This window comes from Hippocampus bargibanti, linkage group LG12, assembly GCF_051943395.1.
Source record: "Hippocampus bargibanti isolate YZ-2025 linkage group LG12, ASM5194339v1, whole genome shotgun sequence".
In the NCBI taxonomy this organism is placed as follows: Eukaryota; Metazoa; Chordata; class Actinopteri; order Syngnathiformes; family Syngnathidae; genus Hippocampus; species Hippocampus bargibanti.
Window position 1 is genome coordinate 12,120,819 of NC_142745.1, and position 6,513 is coordinate 12,127,331.

The window sequence follows — 6,513 nt, forward strand, 5'->3', positions numbered from 1 at the left end:
TATGGACGTGTGTTAACAGGTTACTTTACCATTACAGTGAATTATTAATTAATTAGATGGGCGATCTCCTGCAACTGGGGGTCGTTTCTTTAGGAACAAAGCAGCCACAGATTGTGTTGCACTGTACATTAATTCCTCATTAACGCAGAGGAAAGGGATGGACGAGGAGAGGGTGGGGGGTTAAATAGGACAGGATGAGGCTACACCATCTGCACGGTGAAGGGCATCACGGGGGACTTAAACAGCAGCACAGACACAAAAACACAAACAAGAAAAAAAAAAAACGTTTCGCTCCTACCTGCTCTCTCGTCGAGTCCACGCGTCCCAAGTCCCGCAGAGAAAGTCAAAAAGCTTCACTTGTGGCTTCTTCTTTGCATTTATCCGCTGCCGTAAGCTTCCTGCTGCACGTGTCAAGCGTGTGTTTGCATTCCCAGAAAATGGAAGAACGCAGATGGCAAGCAGATGGACCGATACGCACGCACGTGCGTTCAACGCTGTGTTGCGTTCACGTTCTCTCAATGCTGTGTTGCGTTCACGTTCCCTCTCTCCTTCTTCTCTGTGAGTCTTCTTATTGACGTCCTTTCGACCATGCGTCCTCCTCTGCTTGCGGATTCGGAGATTCTGAGCTTCGTCTCACCCTCGCCGGGCAGACCCTGCCTCTCGCAACTAAAGCCCCGCCCACATTTCGTGACGCCACCACTCACCCCCTTCCCTTCCTCACAGTGTGGCTCCTGGCCAAGGCAGCATCCAGTCGTGCCTTCATTGACCGACATGGAGCCCGCAATTAACATAACTAATTGCTTTGGCACCTAAAGGCCAAACAAGAAGCCAAAGGTGACAAAAATGTGAGCATTTGCATGCGTGTGATTGTATGACCCCGCCGCTCCCCTTTTTTTCCCCTCAATGATACCCCTTTTTTGGTTTCAGTCCTTAATGCAGTCAACCTATTGTGTTGTCCAGAGGGTGGGGTCTCCTCGCCTCTTATCGTCCTCCTCAACCCCCCTGCTCAAGTTAAACTTAAATCGCTGGTTAATTTATGCACAAAGAGACAATGCAGGTGGAGATAAATAGGGGCCATTTAGGAGACCCCCACTCTTTAATTTAGCAATACAATGTGGATTAGTTTTGATGACACAGGGAAGCCCTCTACAAACACTACTATTTTCAACAGTGGTTGGCCATTAGGGCCTGCAACGCCTTGTCTGATGGCCTAAAAATAACTGAATCACGCACTATTGTGAATTATATTTTGCGCATGAATTCTTATTAAATAATTCCAAATTGTCTTTCAGCTTCCGTTCATTGCTTTTCCCCTGCTGTGCTGCTTCCAGATGTGTGTTTTTGTATTTAAGCATTTAACAAATCACCTTTCAGCCATCATTTGTTACCAGGGTCAGAAATCTACCTGGACGCCTTCATAATCAGTTCTGCAGGACCTGGAGAGTAAAAATCTATTTTGATGAAACTGTTGCTTTAATCAATCAGAGTTCGAGTTGGCAACCCAAGGCCTGCTCATAGGCACCGGCAACGCTAGAGCTTTAGCAAATTATAATTGGCTAGTCAAATGATTCGCTAGTCACTAGCATATCATAGTATCACTAGCCACTAGTGATAAGCGCATACTGACCAGAGATAGCACACTGTATCTGTAGCGAGCTGCACAAGCAAATATATTGTTGTGACGATTTAATAGCAGTTTTGTCAAGCCACAGTGGCTGAAGAAGGAGAAGAAATGGAGTTGGTGGCAAATATACTGTTGAAGCCATTTTCAAGACAGACTTTTCAAGAATAGATGGACATCATTAAGAAAGGTTGGACAGCTCCGAGGCTAGTAAAAATAGCAACTAATTATGCAGTTTTATGAGGTTATCATGAATCCACTCATTCATAGTAAAAATTTGAACAGTTTAATGATAGTATTTCTTAAGTTTCTTCAAGTCACGACTTATATCAGAAATATCACTACTGAAGGCCTAAGAGTGACATGCACGGCCTGCCACTGATCTTCAATAATTTAATATTGCTTTGTGTCATGATCAGACCAGAGAAGTAGTTTGTATCTTACAGTTACAAAGTCAAGGCACACTATGAATAAATGTTGCATAGAACTAAGCATCGCTTAAAACAATGGGGGGCAAAGAAGGCCTCCTTTATACAGTACACAGACACATGCTATACTTTATTCACTGTACGTACTTCTCCCCGAATCTTATCCAATGTGAAATGAAAAACAGTTCCCAGCAGCAGCGTGGAGACAGTCTGACACCGCACAGTAGATTCAAAATAAACCTGCTGCTTTGAAAGCACCATTCGGCGGAAGATCCCAACAAATCACATCAAAGATGGGGACAGTATGATAAATGGAATGATACAACAAAGCGAAGACTGCGCAGTAGAATGTTTCCGTGTCCGTAACACTGAAACATGCGGATACAGAAAACCTAAAAATAACACAAAAAAATATATACAGGTAACATCCGACTTACGACCGAGTTCCGTTCCGACCAAACGGTCGTAAGTCAAAATGTTCCTAAGTCGAAATCCATTCAAAATTTTGAATAGAGACTCGGTGGCTAAATGACATGCAAACTCCGCCCCTCTCTGGTGCCATCAGTCGATTGCTGTGCGAGAGTGAGATGCTGGCTGATTGGCCAAAATTGCCGTACGCGTTGCCGGCCTGCTTGCGCGTTGTGGAGCCAGGCATAGAATTACAATTTTTAAAAATAGGGTCTGGAGGTCATGGTCGTACGTACGGGTGATCGTAAGTCGAGCCGGTCGTAAATCGGATGTTACCTGTATAATCCTGAACAAGCTTCATCCAAAGGAAACTGAGATCTGGAGCAAAGTACTCGACTCGTCTATTGCTTGTCTGATCACAACGTTGAGGGATCGATTTGGAGAAGAAAGACATTTCACCAAAGTCAGTTCCTAGGGCAGTAAAAGCATGCTTGTAAGGACTCCTGACCTAAACCCCATCTGACATCTTCGGGTTAAACTACAACAGAGACAGCTGGTGAGCCACATTCCACGGACCACTTCCTGTTTAGTGTAACGACCAGGTGTCCCTGTGTACTGTATGGCACACATACACACCAGGAAACAGAATTTGTGTGAATAATCATCCGTAATAACCTGGCCTGGCCTCACCTCCTCTCCTTTATTCAGAGTGCATCTGGTCAGCCAGCAGGCTCATAGGCAGTGCCAGGTGGCGGCGATGAGGAGGGAGGACGGGGGACGCAGGGGGAGGCAGGGGAGGATAGCGGCAGACGAGAATGGACGGGAGGGGGATGGGTTAAGGGGTAACGATGCGCCACTGAGGAAGGTCTTCCATCTGATGCTATATGACCTCAAGCTACTGAAGTGATGGGACTGGTGATGCATGAGGAAGGCTGAGAGCAGATGCCAAGTCAATCAAGCAAAACCAGATTGTGACTGTTTAAACAAGAACTTGATTAATTGTGGAATAAAAAACAACAACAGATTATCGCCAAATAAATTGAAGTAGGTGTGATTGTGAGCAGAAATGGTTGATGGTCAATGAGTGCCTTGCAATTGGCAGGCAAACAGTTGATGGGCCTTCTGCCCGAAGTTGGCTGGGATAGTAGCCCTCTTCAAAATTGACCTTTTTCTTCAAGCATATGGAAACTGATATTATTCCCATTCTCCAAGGTCTAAATATACCAGTTATTGTGATCGTGGACCTTGGCTATGCCTGCCTCAAGAGCCATGTAATTTTATTGTTGACGTTTTTCAAAAACGCTGGCCAAATTTGGGATATTATGTCCTTATTTTCATTGTAGCTTTACAGGGGTGGATGCTATAGCATTGAATGTGGTACCAAATGAAGGCTAATAAAATTTTCTTGAACATGGTGTTAAGCACAATAAAACACATGAACACCTGTGTAAATTTTAGCTAATTTTAATGCACAAAAAACAGGGACACTACAAAAAACAATCAGTTTGGTAGTATGATAGCACTGCACTGACACATATATTGCATAACTGTCAGATAGGATGTTACCAATACATGTATTATCACTTGTTCAATGTGGCTTTTTTTCCTGTGGTACTCCACAACTTGTAGTAAGCAGCTTCTTTGCTCTGGGTCAGTTGTGATCTGAGTTGCAAAGTGAGCAAGTCACATTTCACTCGAAGAGCATCAAACAGAAAGTGAGACTCTGGCCCTACCAGGTCTGTGAGAACTGTAGCTGCCTTGATGACAGGATACACTGGCTTGTCTTCCCTGTAACTCTCAGGTTTCTCTGTTTCTGACAGCTTGACTGCGAGCTTCTCTTTTGCAGACTTGGTCATGCTGGTATGTGAACTGAACAAGGTGGTTGTTCATTTTCTTTAGAACAGAGGTTGCCAGTTCATAGTCATACTGCTTGTATTGCAGCATGTTCTTCATAAGCTGGAGGTCATGGATAGGTGCATCAGCTGCAGATGTGGTGGTCACCCAGTGGCTGGTGTAGAATAAGGTCACACTATCCCAGTGAGATAGTGTCAGATTATTACTGCTTTTTATTGTATAGATTGTTATTGCTTAATAAAACCCTTTCCTTCAGTTCACTGGGAGGAACTCAGCCTATCCCAGCCGTCTTCGGGGACTAGGCGGGGGACACCCTGAATTAATTGCCAGCCAATCGCAGGGCACACCGAGCCAAACGACCAGTCACTCTCACACTCATACCTAGGGACAATTTGGAGTGTTCAATCTGCCTTCCATGCATGTTTTTGGAAAGGGGGAGGAAACCGCAGAAGATACAAACTCCACACAGGGAGGCCGGACTGGCTCTTGAACTTACGATTTTTGCACTGTGAAGCCGAAGTGCGAACCTTGACGACCGGGCCACTCCACTCATAATAAATAAATGAATAAAAATAAAAATGTTGAGCCTTACTTGACCTTCCTCTCAGGCGCCGACTGATTTGACAGCCAATCAGAAAGATCTTCATTTTGCAGACGGTGGGTAATCAATGGCTCTTTCATCCAAAGCATATCTAAAAAGCACAACAACTCTTAATCTTTCATAATTCATCGATTCTTCTTGACTCTCCATTTGGAAACATTCCCACCTGAAAAGATTCTGAGTGATGGCTTCCTTTCAACTTTGACCTAGAACACACATTGACGTTCCCATCAATGCGGAATTTGTAAATATTACGTGCCACCTCTACAGCTGTCCCAATTTGGAACAATTCCAGATTACTTCAACCAATAACCCTATTGATTCCCTTCCTAAAAGCAAGCGCAATCACGAGTGTTAGACTCAGGCAATCTTGCGCTGGTCCGTCTTCCTGGCGTCACAGCTGTTTGCCATTGTATACGTGTGTGTGCAGCCAGATGAAGATAGAACAAGAGAGTGTGTGCGGCATCTGTTTTAGTTCACACGCTCCCTCTTCAATTTTCCCCTTTTAGAAAACATAAACAGCATTTTTCCCTTCCCCCCACTTTAACAAAGAACAGAAAGAATGAAAGAAAGGCAGTAGGGGATGTGAGGAAATGAGCGTGATGAAAATACAGTGGGGTATTGAAATCATTGTTTTCAGGAAAACAAGATCATGCTTATTGAGGCGAATTCCCCCAGAGGAGTTCATCAACATTAGAGCTTTTCCCAACCAAAACGCACCACTTTCTGTTCAATTTAGAGCAGTGATTTTCAACCACTGTGCCACGGCACACTAGTGTGCCATGGCACAGTGGGAAACCGTGTGAAACTATCCAATGCCTCTTTTTCAAATTTAAAATTCTACAAAGGTTTATTTAATCATTTTCTGACAATATTATGTCATTGTCCTGTGTCCGTGCTGAAAAGACTGGGAGGGTAATTTAATAGTCGTCCGTGTGGCAACACGTCGCTGATTGCTTCTTTACTGCGAGATGGTTTGTGGTGTGCCGCAAAAAAAATCCAATGTAAAAAAACCTGCCCTGGTTCAAAAAAGGTTGAAAAACACTGATTTAGACGATGAGTCATGGTATCCTTGGAAAAAAAAACAACAAACATGCTTTATTTCAAAATACATCTCGCTAGCTATCTACCTAGATAGCTATCTATCTACCTAGCTAGCTATCTAGCTAGCTATATATAGGTATAATTATAGACATAGATATAGGTATATATCTGTGGTTCTTAATCTTGTTGGAGGCACCGAACCCTACCACCTTCATATGCTCATTCACCGAACCCTTCTTCCAATGACTGTGCTTACTAACTGCGGACTAGACTGAGGGGTGGACCTCTGTGGTGGAGGATCCACCAAACCCCTGAGACCGACTCACTGAACCCCTAGGGTTCGATCGAACCCAGGTTAAGAACCACTGGTATAGATGTAGATATTCTGAAAGCCAAATGTCAGCTGGGCAAGTCTCCAACTTTCCTTGGACCTTAACAAGGACCGGTTGTGGAGAAAAATCCCTGCAATTGACTCAAAACATGTGAACCTCCTTTTACAAGACCCTCCCGTGATCAGACTCAGGATCGGTTCGCTGGATAACCCCGAGTCGCTTTTA

At 44.1% G+C, this 6,513-nt stretch overlaps 1 protein-coding gene across 1 annotated transcript in view; it reads right to left on the reverse strand.

The window, feature by feature from the left end:
* cbfa2t2 (CBFA2/RUNX1 partner transcriptional co-repressor 2) overlaps positions 1–604 on the reverse strand; it is a 33,410-nt gene extending 32,806 nt beyond the window's left edge. Inside the window, exon 1 of the mRNA XM_089010925.1 lies at positions 299–604. The gene's annotated coding sequence lies outside the window, so the exon portion shown is untranslated. The remainder of the gene's footprint in view (positions 1–298) is intronic.
* Positions 605–6,513: the final 5,909 nt, after the last annotated feature.